This window comes from Prionailurus viverrinus, chromosome B4 (genome assembly GCF_022837055.1).
Source record: "Prionailurus viverrinus isolate Anna chromosome B4, UM_Priviv_1.0, whole genome shotgun sequence".
Taxonomy (NCBI): domain Eukaryota; kingdom Metazoa; phylum Chordata; class Mammalia; order Carnivora; family Felidae; genus Prionailurus; species Prionailurus viverrinus.
The window spans coordinates 84238303-84259056 of NC_062567.1; positions in this window are offsets into that span (position 1 = coordinate 84238303).

Below are 20754 nucleotides of genomic sequence, written 5' to 3' on the forward strand. Positions count from 1 at the left end.
TCTCAACATTTACTGTACATTAAATCCACTAGAGACCGTTAAAGAAAAAAAAACAATGTCTGGGTCTTATCTTTCTCACCTCTTGGGATTCTGATTTTATGGGTTCAACCTGTATTTTGGGATTTGATATTTCTGTTTTAACTCTCCAGGTGATTGATATTTGAATCCAGGGTAATGAATTATTTATTGGATTGGACACCAACCACTAGTTAGGCAAATGTTGTTAGTTTGCATCAGAGTCACCTGGAAAGCAGGCTACAAAGACACAAGTTATATGACCTCACCCTCAGAGTTTTTTTTTTATTCCCTAGATCTGAGGTGGGGCCCAAGAAGTCACATTTCTAACATGTTACCAGGTTGTTTATGCTGGTTTGGGGACCAAACCAAGAGCACAGAACTGAGTGAATAATGCTTAAATTTTTGAAAATGATAGAATATTTGAAAAAATTAGGAGTGTTATTTACATTCCCTACTCTCCAAAAATGTGTGTACACTCAAAATACCACCTACAAGTTCACAGATTTCACAAATTGACTGAATCGCATCCATTGAACTTTTAAGAGTTTAAACATTTGAGGTTATAACTCTTGATCCAAAGAATTTCTGATATTATCATCTATCCTTTTAGCATAAATATCCAATGTCATAATTACCTTTTGGAAAATAATGTATTGTATTGTGAGTCAAAAATTAAACATTTAGGGGCACCTGGGTGGCTCAGTTACTTGAGCGTCTTTGTTTGGCTCACATCATGATCTCACGTTTCATGGATGTGGGCCCCATGTTGGGCCTTGCTTGCACTGGCAGCACAGAGCTTCCTTCGGATTCTCTGTTTCCCTCTCTCTCTGCCCCTACCCCACCGATGCCCTCTCTCTATCAAAAATAAACATTACAGGGGCGCCTGGGTGGCGCAGTCGGTTAAGCGTCCGACTTCAGCCAGGTCACGATCTCGCGGTCCGTGAGTTCGAGCCCCGCGTCGGGCTCTGGGCTGATGGCTCGGAGCCTGGAGCCTGTTTCCAATTCTGTGTCTCCCTCTCTCTCTGCCCCTCCCCCGTTCATGCTTTGTCTCTCTCTGTCCCAAAAATAAATAAACATTGAAAAAAAAAATTTAAAAAAAAATAAACATTACAAAAATTTGAAAGATTAAACATATAGATTAACATTGAATTATTTATATTGAAAACTGATGTAACTTTTGAAATATACAAAGTATTATCCAAGTGCTAGATTAAAAATTAATATTAGTCTTAGATGATAGTTTTATTTTTCACATATATTTTGTCTATTTTACTGTATGAATTAATCTTTTGATAAGTAAATTTATGATAACTATCTTCAGGTTGTCTTTAACAAAACCCTAAATATTTTATGGATACTCTTAAAACATTCAGTTCCACATTTAATATTTTATTTTTTTGATTTAATAATATTTATTGAGAATCTCTTAGTTAAGGTACTCTACTTGGTCCTGGGATATCACAGCTAACTAAAAATAGACATTCTTCTGGCAGTTGGGAAATTTAATTTGTAATGACTTCTGGCATGAGATGGCTTTTGCATTTCCAAACTCTTGTCAGTGTGTTTTTAAACTTGCCCCATTAGCATAAGTTAGTTTCTTAAAGAATGATTTTAAAAAATGTACCTATTACCATGTATTTTGATGTGAGTGGTAAATAGATTTTGAACAAGGTTGTAACAGAGGATAACTGTTCAGTACATAAGGCACACACGATGCAGATAGATATCATAAATGCTCACAATATATTTGGATTCCAGTGCTTTATAAATGTTATGTTGAATTCTATGCTGAGAAAATATATTTTTATTTTACGAAATCTAATTTATAGTTACTAAAATGTATTCAAGAATGGCACTGCAAATACCATGTGGTAATAGATTTCAAGATAATTTGATCTATATAGCGGAGTCTCAGTACTGAGGTTTAGTACGTTCAGCAAAATGTAATTGCATAGTTAAAGAAATGCACCTGCTGGGGTAGTGTTAATTAGATAGTCATGTTCTGCATGTCATGGCTAGCTTTGCTTCATAGAGCTACAGAAATTGCTACTTTTGAGCTTGATAAATTTTGCTCTGTTCATTTAGTTTTTAATTTCTCTCTAACAGTGCCTAGTTCCAGTATTACAAATCATTGTTGCCTGCTGTATTTCTATTCCTTTTATTATATTAAAAAATTTTTTATTGAAGTATAGTTGATACACAATGTTAAACTAATTTCAAGTGTACAACATAGTGATTTGACTATATATATATATATATATACACACTTTTTTTAACTTTAGGAGGCACAAAGACTCATTTCATGTCAGCTTCATATATTGTTTTAGCACAACCTGATTGAGTTATTCAAAGGCAATCTGAAGATCATAATAGGCATTATCAAAAATGCCAATATTAGGTTAAAGTCTGTTTTCATTTTAATCGTTGCTGCTCTCCTATCATTAAATAAAATGGATTTACACTTTACTTTCTGCACCTGGAAAAATGCCTAGAATACAGTAGGGCCATGCATTTTTTTATTTTATTTTTTTAATTTTTATTTAAAGTATTTTTAAATAAAGATTACTTTTATTTTTTAGAATATAGAATGGATGAATGAGTGCTTTAAGACAAATAAAAATTAAAAATGTAGTTTAGCTAAGAGATGTTCCTCCCCTCCATTTTCACACAGCTTTTTCCTTAGAAAACCTGTAATTGTATTTTATCATCTCTTTGAAATGTATATAAATGCTTTTGAAAACTAGAGAGGCCTTTTGTCAGGTAGACTTTTGTTGGCTCCACAATCCCAGTATGACTTTCTCAGACCTGAGCACCATCATGTGACATCATGGAAGAGGGTGCCCCTACATCCCAGTTTCTGTGACAGGGTAGGAGCCTAACTTGGGTGGGCATCTTTTTTAAAGTTTCAAAACCACCTCTTGTCATAATGACATAGGAAGTTTGTTTCTCCTTTGGATTAAGCCAATTAGGTACACCGATGGTTACCCCAATTACCAGGTAAACTTAGAAAGGAGTATGTATGACAAATGATGCTGTCCATTCTTCCTACCTGGGGATTAGTTATTGTTTATTCGAGCCCCGCGTCGGGCTCTGTGCTGACAGCTCAGAGCCTGGAGCCTGTTTCGGATTCTGTGTCTCCCTCTCTCTCTGACCCACCCCGTTCATGCTCTATTTCTCTCTGTCTCAAAAATAAATAAACGTTAAAAAAATTTAAAACAAATCTTTAAAAAAATGCCATTAATAAAGGAAGTACAGTTCTCCATTGACAAGAAGATTGGAACTGATGTTCCGTAATATTGGATAGGAAACTTTAATTCAATAAGGTAGATAGTTTTAACAGTGTAGATAAATCACATCTATTTTTGACATATGTTAAAACTGTCAAAACTTCAGATTCAACTGAAAAATGATTATGAATAGTAAGAGTTCAATAAGATCACATAATAAAATATGCAAAACATATAGCTTTTGTACAAATACATAATAACTAATGATAATTTTCCAGCTTTCTTGAGTTGTAATTGACATATAGCAATGTACAAGTTTAAGGTGTAGAATGAGATAATTGATTTACTTATATATTGCAAAATGATTACAACAGTAGTACTGATTAACCCCTCCATCACCTCACATAATTATCTTTTATTTTTGGAGTGAGAACATTTAATATCTACTCCATTAGCAACCTTTAAGTTTATGATGCAGTACTGTTAACTATAACACCATGTTGTTCAGTAGAGCCCCATAACTTATTCATCTTATAACTGAAACTTTGCACACTTTGACTGATGCCCTCTCATTTCCCACACCCCTGGTGGCTGTGGCTTTTTTAGACTCTACACATAAGTGAGATCATATAGTATTTGTCTTTCTACGTCTGATTTATTTCATTTAAGATAATGTCCTGAAGGTCTATCTCTGTTTTCACAAATGTCAGGCTTTGTTGTGGCTAAATAATATTTCATTGTATATATGTAGGTTTCTTTCTTTCTTTCTTTCTTTCTTTCTTTCTTTTTTTCTTTCTTTCTTTTTTCTTTCTTTCTTTCTTTCTTTCCCCATTCTTTCATAGATGGGCACTAAGGTTGTTTCCATATCTTGGCTATTGTGAACACAATACTGAATTCATTTCCTTTCAATATATTTCCAGAAATGGGATTATTAATCAAATGGTAGTTCTGTTTTTTTAATGATGTTACTCTCAGATTAAATTAGGGTTATGTGTTTTGGAGAAGATCATTGAGTTAAATTTATCATTTTCATCACAACCATATCGTGAATTCATACTATCAGCATGATTTATCACTGTTGGTGTGAAGTTTGATTACCTGACTGAGGTACTAATAGTAAGGTTCTTCACTTAAGGTTGCTCTCATACCTACCCTCCACTGTCCACACTGTACTCTGTAGAAGGAAGTCACTATGTGCAGCTGACCCTGCACTGTTGGGAATTATGCTCTGCTTAGAATATGGAGTAAATTATTTGGGATTCTTTACATGGAAAATTTGTGTATTCTTTCCCATTTATTAATTTATTCAATTATTTATTTAGATCAGTATGGACTCATGGAAATGTTTTGTACTTTGGGTTATATTCAATACTAATGTATCTTGTTGCTAAATTTTTCTAGCTTTGGCCATTGGGGGACATTTCAAGTTAACTACTCTTTCCTGTGACATCCATCCATCATAGTTGTTTTTATTTTTCATTTATTTATTTGTTTGTTTGTTTGTTTTTAAATTTACAACCAAGTTATCATATAGGGCAACAATGATTTCGGGAGTAGATTTCTTAATGCCCCTTACGCATTCAGCCCATCCCCCCTCTCACAATGCTTCCAGCAACCCTCTGTTCTCTATATTTAAGAGTCTCTTATGTTCTGTCCCCTCCCTGTTTTTATATTCTTTTTGCTTCCCTTCCATTATGTTCATCTGTTTTGTATCTTAAATTCCTCATATGAGTGAAGTCATATATTTGTCTTTCTCTGACTAATTTCACTTAACATAATACCCTCTAGTTCCATCCGTGTAGTTGCAAGTGGCAAGATTTCATTCTTTTTGATTGCCAAGTAATACTCCATTGTATATATATACCACATCTTCTGTATCCATTCACCCATCAATGGACTTTTTCCATACTTTGGCTGTTGTCGATAGCACTGCTATAAACATTGGAGTACATGTGCCCTTTCAAAACAGTACACCTGTATCCCTTGGATAAATACCTAGTAGTGAAATTGCTGGGTCATAGGGTAGTTCTATTTTTAACTTTTTGAGGAACCTCCATACTGTTTTCCAGAGTAGCTGCACCAATTTGCATTCCCACCAGCAGTGCAAAAGAGATCCTCTTTCTCTGTATCCTCACCAACATCTGTTGTTGCCTGAGTTGTTAATGTTAGCCATTCCGACAGGTGTAAGGTGGTATCTCATTGTGGTTTTGATTTCTATTTCCCTGGTGATGAGTGATGTTGAGCATTTTTTCATGTGTCGGTTGGCCATCTGGATGTCTTCTTTGGAGAAGTGTCTGTTCATGTCTTTTGCCCATTTCTTCTTTGGATTATTTTTTGGGGTGTTGAGTTTGATAAGTTCTTTATAGATTTTGGATGCTAACCCTTTATCTGATATGTCATTTGCAAATATCTTCTCCCATTCCGTCAGTGGACTTTTAGTTTTACTGATTGTTTCCTTTGCTGTGCAGAAGCTTTTTATTTTGATGAGGTCCCAATAGTTCATTTTTGTTTTTGTTTCCCTTGCCTCTGAAGATGTGTTGAGTAAGAAGTTGCTGTGGCCGAAGTCAAAGAGGTTTTTCCCTCCTTTCTGCTCTAGGAATTTGATGGCTTCCTGTCTTACGTTTAGGTCTTTCATCCATTTTGAGTTTATTTTGTGTATGGTGTAAGAAAGTGGTCCAGGTTCATTTTTCTGCATCTCACTGTCCAGTTTTCCCAGCACCATTTTCTGATGATACTGTCTTTATTCCATTGGATATTCTTTGCTGCTTTGTCAAAATATAGTTGGCCATATGTTTGTGGGTCCATTTCTGGGTTCTCTATTCTGTTCCATTGATCTGAGTATCTGTTTCTGTGCCAGTATCATACTGTTTTGATGATTACAGCTTTGTAATACAGCTTGAGGGTCAGGATTGTGATGGCTCCAGCTTTGGTTTTATTTTTCAGGATTGCTTTGGCTATTCAGGGTCTTTTTTGGTTCCATAAAAACTTTAGGATTGTTTGTTCTAGCTCTGTGAAGAATTCTGGTGTTATTTTGATAGGGATTGCAAATCGTGGTTCTTTTTGTAATTTCTTGAGGAACCATCACCACCATTCTATTTTCTATAGTGGTTTCACCAACTTACATTCCTACAAACAGTGCAAAAGTCCATAAAACTCCTGGATGGTGGGGGGAAACAGGGAAAAACTTTCTTTATATATATGTATGTATATATATATATAAGAAAAACTTTCTTTATATATATGTATGTATATATATGTAAAACTTTCTATATATATATGTATATATGTAAATATGTATATATGTATACGTATACATATGTGTGTGTGCATCTGTGTGTGTGTGTGTGTGTGTGTGTGTGTATATATATGTATATATAAAGGTTTTTAAGTTTACTCATTTTGAGAAAGAGACAGCATGAGTGGGGTAGGGGTAGAGAGAGAGAAGAAGGAGAGAGTATCCCAAGTAGACTCCACACTGTCAGAGCAGAGCATGATGCAGGACTTGAACCCATGAAACCATGAGATCGTGACCTGAGCCGACCCAAGAGATGGACGCTTAACCACTGAGCCACCCAGGCACGCCAGGGATATATTTCTTGACATTGGTCTTGGCAACAGTTATTTGGTTATAACACTAAAAGCGAAAGAAACAAAAGCAAAAATAGACAAGTGGGACTATGTCAAACTAAAAACCTCCTGCACAGCAAAAGAAACAATGAACTAAATAATAATGAAAAAAATTCCAAGTAATGGGTTAAGACCTAGATAAAGATCTTATTAAAGTGATCATAATGAATACAAAAAAGATGAATAAGTGGACACAATAATTTGGTGAAATGGCATGAAATGGCTATAACACAAGGCAACACCAAATAATATCCACAAACTTTGAAAATATTCTGGTTTTGATTTGTTATTAAATAAAGCATAAGGTGAAAATTATTAATTATCCAAGAGGCACAAAAAATAGATGGTAATGGCTAAAAAAAATACAAGGTTTCATAGGAAAATAAAATGCTTCTCTCCAGCAACATTAATGAGTACTAGACTATACGTGAAACTAAAAGCCACACTCTGTAATCACAGTGATGCAATTTTTCAGCATACAGTGAAAACTTCTTTTTATCTACCCACCCACTCCCCTTCATCTGTCAGTTCTTTAGTAGAGGTTTAGCTTCCACATACATTCTCACACATTAAAAATCAATGAGAAAATATTTTAATTAGCAATCTAATTGACCTCAATTTAGTCCAACTATGTCAGGGGGGAAAAAAAACTTGTCAAGGGCAGACTTCACTGTGAATAACTCTTTAAAATTCAAACCAAACAAATTGTAAAATCAAAATTCTAGAGTTGAAACACTTGTAATTTTTAAAATGTGCTTTTTCTTTCACTTTGGAAGACTCGGGTTTTCATAATTAACTATATTTTAAGGGGAATAATTTTCAGTCTAATATGGGCTACGTATGGATATTTGGCCACATAAATAATAAATATCTTTTAAAAACATCCTTGGTATCTCATTTCTGGATCCCACTAAGTTTTTTTTTTAATTTTTTTAAATGTTTATTCATTTTTCAGACAGAGACAGAGCATGAGTGGGGGAGGGGTAGAGAGACAGAGGGAGACACAGAATCCAAAGGAGCCTCCAGGCTCTGAGCTGTCAGCACAGAGCCCGATGCAGGGCTCGAACTCACAGACCTTGAGATGGTGACCTGAGCTGAAGTCGGACGCTCAACCGACTGAGCCACCCAGGTGCCCCAGGATCCCACTAAGTTTTGTATTTTAATAGACCAATTCAAATTAAATACAGTAATTGTGTGGCAAAGCTGAGAAAATATGAATATTTATAACAGCTCATGCCAATGAAATAGCATTGAAGTTACAGTCAATAAGCAACAATAATTCATATTGCTGAACATATGTACATATTCTGTAAAATAGTATGTAAAATAAATGAAACTTTACTTTTTAGGAACTAAAATTTTACTTTTTAGGTACATAGGGCTAATTCATCTTTTTTTCCCCCAATAAACACCTTATTTTATCAGTTTATATGTTTCTAGACAGAAATTATGACACAAACTAATTTAAACAGTAAGGACTATTTCTTATCTCATGTGACAGAACCTAAGGTAAGGTTAGTACAGGGTTAGTTTATTGAAGGATTCAAAGACACTGTTGAAAACCTTAGTTTTATCCTGAATGTTCAGATGGTCTTTGATCGTTACAAGGGGTGGAAGTTCTGCACAAGATGGATGCAACATTATTCTAAAGAAGCTGTCTCAGGATGCCTGGGTGGCTCAGTCGGTTAAACATCTGACTCTTGATTTTGGCTCAGATCATGGTCTCATGGTTTGTGCGATTGAGCCCAGTGTTGGGCTGTGCGCTGACAGTGGGGAGACTGCTTGGGATTCTCCATCTCCCTCTTTCTCTGCCCCTCCCCCACTTGCACGTGTGCACACACTCTCTCGAAATAAATAAATAAACATTTTAAAAAAGCTGTCTCATTCTGGATGTCTGATTTTAGGTGTGAGTGAATTATTCCCCAAATACCTCCCATCTACCATAGATTTTTCTCATGAATTGTTAACCAAAGTTTTATCATACACCACATAGTTCAATTCAAAAATCTAGTTCAAGATTAGGATTTAGCCTTTTGAGGGAGTAGAGTCAACTTCATCTTAGCTGAGTTTCTCTTAAACAGGAAGACAATATTTAAATAAAAAGTAATATGTCTTCACCTAGGGCAACTCATAACGTTTTCAATATAATATCCATTATTAATATCAGATAAAAAATCGTTACCTTTAATTTCCTCTGAAGAATTAAAGAAATTAAAAGAATTCTGACATGGGAGCTGAAAGATTTCATCCAGGAACTGCCATTCTTCAGTCACATAACCTTTGATAAGTTTTTAATCTTCTTGAAACTTGATTTACATATTTGTAAAATGAGAATAGAATTAATAGCATCGTATACCCTTTAGATATTGAGGATAGAACAGATAATGTATTTCAATGCAGTCTATAAATTATAATGTGTTGTATAAACTGGAATTATAATTATTATTTAAGCTTTACTCATATCGGCATATCAGTTTTCATTCCCAGTGGAGAAACAAGTTGGCAACAGAAAGTTAATGAAAAGTGGGCTATTCAACAAGATGTATTCAGGCAGGAGAAAATCATAGAGATTTTTCTTCTTTGTACTTCTTCAGTTGCATTGATTTCAACCCTAGGATGTTTTATCATATAAGCATGCTTAGCAACAGTTGCTGTTGCTGTTTGGGGTTATTGTCAGTAAATACACAAACACAGAAGAGCAAAAGGACAAAAAAATGTGTAAGCATTGGGCTAGGTGCATTCTGTGCCTGTTAAGAAGGTTGATAGATTAGTAACATCCGACCCTGACTTCAGAGAAATTTTGCAATATAGTGGAAGTGACAATCAGGGACACATTGTGAAACCCCAGAGTGTAGAAGTTAAGCACATGGCATCAGAAAGATTTGGATTCATGTCCCAGATCTGGCAAAGATTGTCTTTTTGACTTTGGGCAATGCATTTTGTATTTCTAAGCTTCAGGAAGCTTTTTAATATACCACATGCTGTTCCCAGACTTGATTCTTTATTCTGTATTCAAAATTAAGAAACTGACATACTAGTATGATGAAACAGCTTAGGTAAGAGACAGTATAATATATGACTTGTCAAATGATGAGTTGCTTACAAGATTCTATATGAGTTTATGGCACTTTGGGAAAAGAAGAACATAAAATCTGGAAGAAATGGCTCTCAGCATGGGTTTTCTTTTTTTTTTTTCTTTTTTTTTTTTTTTTAATTTTTTTTTTCCAACGTTTATTTATCTTTGGGACAGAGAGAGACAGAGCATGAACGGGGGAGGGGCAGAGAGAGAGGGAGACACAGAATCGGAAACAGGCTCCAGGCTCCGAGCCATCAGCCCAGAGCCTGACGCGGGGCTCGAACTCCCGGACCGCGAGATCGTGACCTGGCTGAAGTCGGACGCTTAACCGACTGCGCCACCCAGGTGCCCCTCAGCATGGGTTTTCTAGCTCTTTTATAACAAATAAAATTATCTATTAAAGAGCAAATAAATTCTAACTACTATCAGTAAAAAACCTAAATAGTTTGACCAAATCAAATATAGTACAAATGTACCAATCCAAATATGTTTTAGCTTTCCTTCTGTTCTCTAACAAATGGAAAATATATATTCACTTTTTATCATACCTATACAAAATCTAATCATATCATCTGCTTTAGGCTTTTTAAAGCATCATTAAGTAGAGACCTGAAAAAGAACCTTTTAATGTTACTCTAATCCTGATGGTTGATTGTCTTCAGAACTATGTATGAAAAGAACTGGTCAGACTGGCTCATTTGAACTTGTCAGCAACAAAGGCAATTTAAAATTATTATCAAAGTAATGCCCCAATTGAAATCATTTCATTGTGGCTTAACTCTGTTTCATTCCTTAAGAGCAGATCATGTCATTCCAATTATTTTCTGTTTAAAATTGTTTTATATCAAGCTAACAAAAGGTCTTGATTAGGATAATCAGGATTATCACTCATTTTCAACTTTTGGTTCCAGGAACTATAGGATTTCTTATGCTCATCACTTTTAACACATGATAAAAGGCCTATTTTCTTTTAAATGTTATTTCCCTCCTTTTCCTCTTCTTTGTCCACTGTTGTATTACCCTAAACAATGTTTTCTGAAGTTTCCTTTTAAAGGATTCTCCAAGATATTTCAGATCAGAGATTAGTATTTTACAAATTAAGAGGAAATACTTTATATGGTTAAGGATAAGGAATTCTGATGTATTTTAAAAAGAAGACACAAAAGCATGTTTCCTTTGTACTTTGATATAAGAAAAAAATCCCAGTAAGCAATTTTCATTATCTGAAATCTTGACTTAAAAAAAAATTCCTAATATTTTGAGTATATATTTTCTTATAATGGGGAGATGAAAGTTTCATAAAGTTTATTTGTTTTTGAGAGAGAGAGAGCAGAAGAGGGCCAGAAGGACAAAGGGGGACACAGAATCTGAAGCTGGCTCCAGGCCCGAGCTGTCAGCACAGAGCTGCCTCTGGGCTCGAACTCACGAACAAAAAGATCAGGAGCCAAAGTTGGTCCCTTAACCCACTGAGCCACCCAGGTGCCCCAAGAATATTTTATTCATAACCTGTCCTTTCTCCCATCGTGTTTACAGGAAGCTTAGACTATTGAACATAAAAGTGATGACTGGTAAGACCTCTGGACATGATGTTTGCAGGTTCACATTTTTGCATCGATTCTGTTCTTGAAATAAAATCACCAACTAATAATAATTATAATTACAATAATTACATTAATTGTTTTATATATGTATAATTTAAATATAAATTTTAAATATAAATTTAAATATAATTTTATTTGAATTTAAATATAAAATTAAATATAAAATTTATAATTATAATAACTATATTTTATAATATAATATGTATTACATGATATTATTTGATATATAATTATTATAATAATTATTATTAGTTGGTGATCTTATTTCAAGAACAGAATAACTATTATTATTCAAATAACAATAATAACAATTATTATTATTATCATTTAAGAGTAAAAGCATAAAAAATAGTGCAGACAAAAAAATTAGCGATTTTACCACCATCACACCTTCACTGAAATTTGAAAATTCTCCAGAATTAATTTTACTAAGACAAAGATTAATCCCTGAGCAACAAATAATGTATGATATTTTGTATATTTGAATTAAATATTGCTACTGAAATATAAAATACGTGATTTGTAAAAGATAAAATTGAATCTCTAAACAATAATAGCAAGTAAAATTTTCACTGGGTTGCTAAAGTGGAACAATAATCTGTATTTGTCAGGAAGGGAATAGAGATACTAACTAACTTCAGGATTCTTTAGATAACTCATATATATATATATATAAGTTATTACTTACCATTATATATATATTTATTTATATTTATATAAATATATATTAGATGTATTATATCTATATTATATACTAGATCTCCAGAACTTACTCATTTTACATATCTGAAACTTTGTACCTTTAACCATTGTCTTTTAAGTATTTATATATGAAAATGTAGCTACAATACTTTGCTTCCATACCATCACAGTATAGAAAGGAGAATATATGAAACGTAAAAACGCATCAAGATACAGAAAAGGGAAAGAGAGCAAACAAATTGTGGTAATCCGAAAGCACAAAATAATATTAATGGAATAAATCAAAATGTGTGAGTAGAAACAAAAATATAAATAGGTTAACTCACTTGTAAAAAGAGCCTCAGAACTAACTAAGAGCCTTAAACTAATAAAAAACAAGTAAGGGGCGCCTGGGTGGCTCAGTTGGTTAAGTGCCGCCTTCAGCTCAGGTCATGATCTGGCGGTTGGTGAGTTTGAGCCCCTGGTGCTCTGGGCTGACAGCTCAGGGCCTGCAGCCTGCTTTGGACTCTGTGCCTCCCTTTCTCTCTGCCCCTCCCTGCTCTCTCTCTCTCTCTCTCTCTCTCTCTCTCTCTCTGTCTCTCAAAAATAAATAAACTGAAAAACAAAAAAAGTGAAAAAAAAAACAAGTAAAACAAATAGGAAAAAAAGCAGAAACAGAAACAAATATAGATATATACTCCTAACAAAAGATACACAAACCACAACTATATAGAAAGTTGAAAGTAAAGAGGCAACAAAATCTATGCAAGTCAAATCACTAATCAAAAGAAGTACCTGGCTGGCTCAGTCATTTAAGCATCTGACTCTTTAAATTTGTTTTTTTTTATTTTTTTTTTCAACGTTTATTTATTTTTGGGACAGAGAGAGACAGAGCATGAACGGGGGAGGGGCAGAGAGAGAGGGAGACACAGAATCGGAAACAGGCTCCAGGCTCTGAGCCATCAGCCCAGAGCCTGACGCGGGGCTCGAACTCATGGACCGCGAGATCGTGACCTGGCTGAAGTCGGACGCTTAACCGACTGCGCCACCCAGGCGCCCCTAAGCATCTGACTCTTGATTTCAGCTCAGGTTATGATCTCAGGGTCCTGGGCCCAAGCGCCCCCCCATCCAGGTCAGTCTCCTCCCTGAGCTTGGAGCCTACAAGATATATTCTCTCTCTCTCTCTCTCTCTCTCTCTCTCTCTCTCTCTCTCTCCTTCCCTTCCCTTCCCTTCCCTTCCCTTCCCTTCCCTTCCCTTCCCTCCCCTCTCCCCTGCTTGCACTCTTTCTCGCTCCAAAAAAAAAAAAAAAAAAAAAAAAAAAAATCATTGGCAAAATAATATTGGATTAAATGGCATTTAAGAAAAGCAGCACTAATAATAATGAAGAAACAAATAAATAACTGTGAAAAGAGAAAACTTAGAACAGATGATACATGTTAGGTATCTTAGTAAACATCAAAAATGGTTATTGAGGCAAAGTTCAGTTTCAAGGAAATGATAGGCTATAAAAGAGACTTGTACGTTAACAGGCAATTTAAAGGCAGTATGATTAAGTATTACAACAGGGTTTTCAGGGAGTACAACTCAGTCTTGTGGGAAGGGTCAAGGAAGATTCCTGAATGCAGCATCTTTTATTTATTTATTTGTTCATTTGTTTAAATGTTTATTCTTTTTTGAAAAAGAGAGAACATGCACAGGAGTGGAGGAAGGGTGGCGGCGGGGACAGGATCTGAGGCAGGCTCTGCACGGCCAGCAGAGAACCCGATGTGGGGCTCGAACTCACCATTGTGAGACTATGACCTGAGCTTAAGTAAAACTCTTAACCGACTGAGCCACGCTGGTGCCCCAGTATGTTTTAAATAGAGGCACAGAAAACTAACAGAATTCATTCTGAACAAAAGAAGCCTGTTCCATGCAGAAAGAGCAACCTTGTTAGAGGCTTGGAGGCGGGGAAAAAAGCCTGAGCCAGCTGGGTACCTGAGGTCACAGTTACAGCTTCCACTACAGAAGGTAGAGATTGAGACAGGATGGATGATAAGGAGTCAAGGAAGGAGACTGTATAGGCCAGCAAGCTGAGGTATGTTGAATTTGGATTTTTTTTTTCTGAGAAAATGAATTGAAAATAGTTACATAGGAAGAACACAGCTGCCATGTACATTAAGAAGAATTCTCTGGTTCCAGAGTGGAGAATAAGAACTAGAAGTCAAGAAAATAACAGAACTGTATCATAACCGTGTAAGAGATTAAGAGGATCTAAATTAATCTAATAATTCTGAATGTTTCATTTGAAAATAAAGTTCAGGAAAACACCAATCTTAATTTCTCAAGGCAGTGAGAATGGGAAGTTTATACTTATTCTTAATTTCAAGAGTTCTAATTTCTTATCATTTGCATAATAGGATAATTGTCTCTAAGAAAGCACTTTCTCATTCTTAGAGATGCTTGACGCATCTCTTTATGAGAAAAAGTCTTGGCATATTCTCCATCTCCCTGATTTTTTACTACATGAAAAATTAGGGAAACATACATCTACTGAGCATACAAGTCAGACTGTAATGCATAATAAAGTAGAAATAGATATTTATAATATTAAAAAAAATCATTGCAATCTTATAAATATTGATTCACATTAGTACTTAGGAAAAACCTTGCTAATAACTTTTGTATCATAGAAATTAAATATACGTGTGTGTGTGTAATAATATAGTGCAATACATCAATAAGTTCTGAATAATGGATTTTCATAATGTATTATTACTTCATTGTATCAGGTATATTGAATGAATGTCAGCATATATTATTATAAAATACCATAACTGAGAAAAGACACTCATAAACATAACAGTATTCTAGAATAAGGCCAAATCAATATTGGCATTGAGATCATAAGATATTAATAATGAATAAGTATGTCAAAGATAGCAAAATAAATAATTCAGAGGACTCAAAGATAATTTTTGTATCAGTTCCCAACCAGAAAAATTACATTTAATTGCCATTTAACAAGTACAATTTAAAACATAATCTTACAAATATCTGTGTCTTAGGAAGTAAAGAACAAGTCATTTTCGAGGATCCATTCTAAAAAATACAGACAAGATAAAATTACATAGAAAGTACTACTGCAAGTACATTCACTTTGCTCCATTTTCACTGTCATCTCCCTACTAGAGGCTAACATCATCTCTCACTTAGACACCTAAAACAGTTTTCTCAATTAAAAACTACCACTCCCACTACCCCAAGGATAAAATCTGAAGCCCTTCCATAATGGTTTGGATGCTTAAAAAAAAAAAAGCCTCCATTTCATTTTTGTCTTTTCTTTTCTATCAGTATTTTTTTAATGTTTATTTATTTACTTTGAGAGAGAGAGGATGCGTGAGCAGGGGAGGGGCAGAGAGAGAGAGAGGGAGAGAGAATCCCAAGCAAGCTCCACACTCAGCATGGAGCCAGACACGGGATCAATCCCATGAACCTCAAGATCATGACCTGATTTGAAACCAAGAGTCAAATGCTTAACTGACTGAGCCACCCAGACACTCCCTCAGTACTTTTGATAGCTTTACTGAGGTATAATTGATTTAGAGTTAACAATATGAGGGGTGCCTGGGTGGCTCAGTCAGTTGGGCATCTGACTTCAGCTCAGGTCATGGTCTCGCAAGTCATGGTCTCGCAGTTCGTGGGTTTGAGCCCCACGTCAGGCTCTGTGCTGACAGCTCAGAGCCTGGAGCCTGCTTCGGATTCTGTGTCTCCCTCTCTCTCTCTCTCTCTCTGTTCCTCCCCCGTGCATGCTCTGTCTTTCTCTCTCCTTCAAAAATAAATAAAAACATTACAAAAAATTAAAGTTAACAATACGATCAGTTCTTTGAAATGTATACTAACTTAAAATAATAATCATAGTAATGACACTGAAGAAATCTGTCATTCCCAAAAGTTTCCTTGTTCCTGTCCTTATCAGCAACCCCTCAGTAAATATTCCTTGTCTTTATGCAGATATTGATCTGGTTTCTGTCACTATAGATTAGTTTGCAGTCATTAGAATTTTAATAAATGGGATCATATAGTATGAGCACTTTTGGTCTTCTTTTACTTAGCCTAATTATTTTGAGAGTCAGCTATGAAGTTGAATTATCAATGATTTGTTTACTTGTATTTCTGAGTACTATTCTATTTTATGAAAGTAACAAAAAATCTTTATTAACTGTTTATATATATTTAGATTTTTTTTTCCAGTTTTGGCTATCATGAATAAAGCTTCTATAGAAATATGTTTAAATATCTTTGTGTACATAGAGGCTTCATTTATCTTGAGTAAATACCTAGTAGAAGAATGGCTATGTCATATGGTAGATGCATGTTTAACATTTTAAGAAATTGACACATTGTTTTCAAAATCATTGTACCATTTTATGTTCTCACCAATCATGGCTTCAGTTGCTTCCCGCACATTTCCCAAGCACTTCAGCCAAAAATATCAAGTAGAGAGTAAGTGTGTTTCTTTTTCTGTAACTCAGCTGAAACTTTTGATTTCAATAACCTCTTATGGTAGGAAAATTGATATATTCATGTTTAGGTAAACAGTGAAATTAGCAGTTATTCAACATTTCACTTGCATTTAAAATAAATCAATTCCACATTCCTTCGCAGCAAATGCGGTGAGCTGCCTCTTCCCTCAGAACGTATTTGAGTTCCCAGGGGGTCTTACAGACATGCAGATGCCTGCTGGGCACACAGCGCAGGTTGGGAAGGAGTGTATCTCTTATTCTGCTATCCGGTGATGTATAATTTTCCTCCTGATGGTTTGTGTTTGACCTCTATGACATGATCATTGGCATTCATCCCTGCTAGCATATGCTGAAGTCGGCTACATCTTGACATCTCTAAGTGATAGATGTTTTCCTTGTCCTGACCCTGGCTGCTTGATGTTCAGTAGTCTTCTCTTTGTCACTTTCATACTGAAATCGGGGGGGGGGGGGGTCGTAGATATTTAGCAGTTAGTTATCCTTCTACCAGAGCAGTGAGGAATCCATTGGGACTATTTCCTTAAATGCTTCAGCTAACCATTGCTAGTCTACTACTCAGATGCTTTGCTGAATATGAGGCTTCTCTATTGTGTTACAGTCTCCTTGAGCTACACTCTGGAAAGCTGGGTATGGAGTCCTTCACTGTACTAAGATCTCCCAAATACAGGAATCTCTATCACATCCCACTGGAATGAATACAGCAAAAGGGAGCCCATGAAGAGAGTTCTCCATTGCTCTTCTTTTTCTACTCATTTTCCTCCTTCCAACTGGTTGACTTTGTCTTCCTTAGAACAAGAAAATTACCCTTTTTACCTTTTGTCGTTCCCTCAAATTTATTATGGTAAAGTATATATGAGCCCTTCAGGACTACTTTGCCATAATTTAAGTATTTTTGTTGTTTTTCTCACTTTCTATAGTTTGTTACCTACCTTGTGGTAATTAAATGTCATCTCTCAAAAAAACACCTTTGACTCCATTGGTGGAATGTTACATGCTAAGACTAAAAATAAATATCCAGGGGGTGCCTGGGTGGCTCAGTGTGTTAAGCCTCCGACTCTTGACTTCAGCTCAGGTCATTATCTCACTTTCATGGGATAGAGGTCATGGCCATGCTCAGTGTGGACCTGGAGTCTGCTTCAGATTCTGTGTCTCCCTCTCTTTTTGCCCCTCCCTTGGTTGCACACGTGTGTGTGCGCTTGCACCTGCGTTCCCTCTCTCTTTCTCTAAATAAGCATTTATAAGTAAATAAATAGATAAATGCCCATTATTTGTATTTTAAAGTATTATTCCACTGCAGTTCTGTTGATATTTTGGCCTATGCCCCCAGGAAGCCAGACCCAGTTATCAGTTATCTGCTCTAAATTATTTTCTCCAGGATGAGAAATCATTCATGCAAAGCAGTACATTACTATGTGGCTGACTGTCAGTGAGGTCCCCCTGGCTTGCATACCTACCCCAAACACAAGGAGCATAAGGGCCAAGGCTCCATCCTGCTGAAAGAACTTTGTGGAATTTGAGTGATGGCATGTGAGCAAACATGTTTGCCTAAACCAAAGCCCTCATGAGCTGGCATGCCAGCTGAAATCTGCCATGTGCTTCCCCTCCCCACACCTCTGCTTGTGTTTGGAAATGAGTGCTGGTACCTGGGATCTTCTGAGACTGGAAAAGCCTCTTTGGCCCCTCTCTGCTTCCGGAGTTTCCCCAAGCTTACCAGAATTTATACAGTACTTAAGGAAATAAGTATAATTAAGGAAGTTCCTTACTGTGAAGTTTTTGATTTCCCTACAAACAAACAGAAAGAAGGATGCTTCTACTCCTTCCAGCAGTTACCTTAATCCTTTCCAGGGTAAACAATCTCCTTTCTAGCCTGACTTTGGAGTCAGGTCTCTGCTGGCGTATCATTCTGTTCTATCCTGTCCCAGGTGACCTGGGCTTGATTGGTCCTTAGTTCTTAGAGATGTTATTTGAGACAGAGTTTGAGATGAAGCACCACAGCTACTCTAACATTTGCTGTAAGTCCCCTGCCTTCAGCTTATCACTCCGTACCTATCCTTCCAAATTCACTCTTACAATTGTCTAGGGCATCTTCGAAATCAACAGTGATTTCTAAGACTTCGTCTTATCTCTGCACAGCTCTTTTCCACAGGATAACAGCTATTGCCTCCAGATAACTTGGCGTTGTAATTCTGTTCTAGCATGACCCTGGTGTAGATATACACCGCATGTCCCTTCTTGGAATTAGCGTTTACATACCACCTATCACAGACTATTGTCATAAGCCATCCATTTAACAAACAATAACACAAACATAAATTTCTATTTCCAGAAACTCAACTTATTTTCTAGCTCTTGATTACATGTGGTTTCTGCTCAATAGTAGAAATCTAAGAATTTTTCGTTATTTTCAAGTACACTCAGTCCAGTTAATTTAAATATCATTTTAGGTTTGACTATTAAGGCGACAAGAGATTTTAACTATCATTATCAGAAATCACTTGTTTCCAGTTAGTGCCATTGATGGCTGAATTATGGAGAACTTATATGTGAACAGTTTCATGTTCATTACCTTATTTATAGTGAGGTTGGCAGAAAGCCCATTTTAGAGATAAAGAAACTAACCCTTAGCACAACTGTGTGCTCTGTGGTTACCCACTGAATCCATGGTAGAACCAAGAGGTCTTTTAGCTGAGCCCAGATGCCCTTTTTCCCTTCAGAATCTAATTATCATAGGGGTGCCTTGGTGGCTCAGTTGATTAGCATCTGACTTCAGTTTACGTCATGATCTCACTGTCCATGAGTTTGAGCTCCACATCAGGCTCTGTGCTGACAGCTCAGAGCCTGGAGCCTGCTTCAGATTCTGTGTCTCCCTCTCTCTCTCTGCCCTTCTCTGCTCATGCTCTGTCCCTCTTTCTCAAAAAAATAAACATTTCTAAAAAAGAATGTAGTTATTATAAATTTGATGAGATATATTTGGTCCTGCTGCTTCTGGAAGTTAGGAGGATTTTAGATGTACTGGAAGGAAAACTTGAATTCTAGTCTTGAGCAACTTGCCTATCTGTCCCATGCCTCCATTCCTGTTTTAGAAGATAAACTGGCAGGATAACATAATATTTCAATTGCCTTTCAACTCAGGATTCCAAGATCCTGTCTACTTTAGCAAAAGACAAGCATCAGCAAATTAGATCAGAGTAGGAGGTCATTTTGTTTTATATGTTTGTCTAAGAACATTTTCAAATTGGATTCTGACGCAGATGAACAGAAATGAAAGGGTAACTATTAAAAAAGGATGAAAGAAATACAACTGCCAAGGGCATGTATATACCTTAAATTTATAAGTAGAGGGGAAGTGTAGGAGTTAAAGAGAAAAGGGTCAGAAAGAAACCAGACAGGTTTCTTTATTGTTTCAAAACCACGGAAGAAGAGAATGACACAAGTGGTTCTGTTGGTAGAGTGAGATTTCAAGGTTTCTTTTTAACATTTATTTATTTTGAGAGAGAAAGGGAGAGATCCCATGAGCAGAGGAGGGGCAGAGAGAGAGAGAAGAGAGAGAGAGAGAACCCCAAGCAGGCTCTGAGCTGACAGAGCTCAACATGGGGATCCAACTCACAAACCATGAGGTAATGACCTGAGCCAAAATCAATCGAGTCGGACACTTAAGTGACTGAGCCACCCAGACGCCGCATAGAGCCTCATAACTTCTCATGGGTATGAGAGTCCTGATTTTTTTTTAATTTTGTTTTTATCACACCACTCTGATTTTTTTTTTCCACTCTGATTTTTTTAATGTTTATTTATTTATTTTGAGAGAGCGATAGAGAGCGAACAGGGAAGGGGCAGAGGAAGAGAGAGACAGAGAATCCCAAGCAGGTTCCGCACTGTCAGCTCAGAGCCTGACAGTGTGGCTTGAACTCATAAACCATGAGATCACGACCCGAGCCAGTCAAAAGTCAGATGCATAACAGACTGAACCATATAGGCACCCCAGATTTCAGCTGTTTAA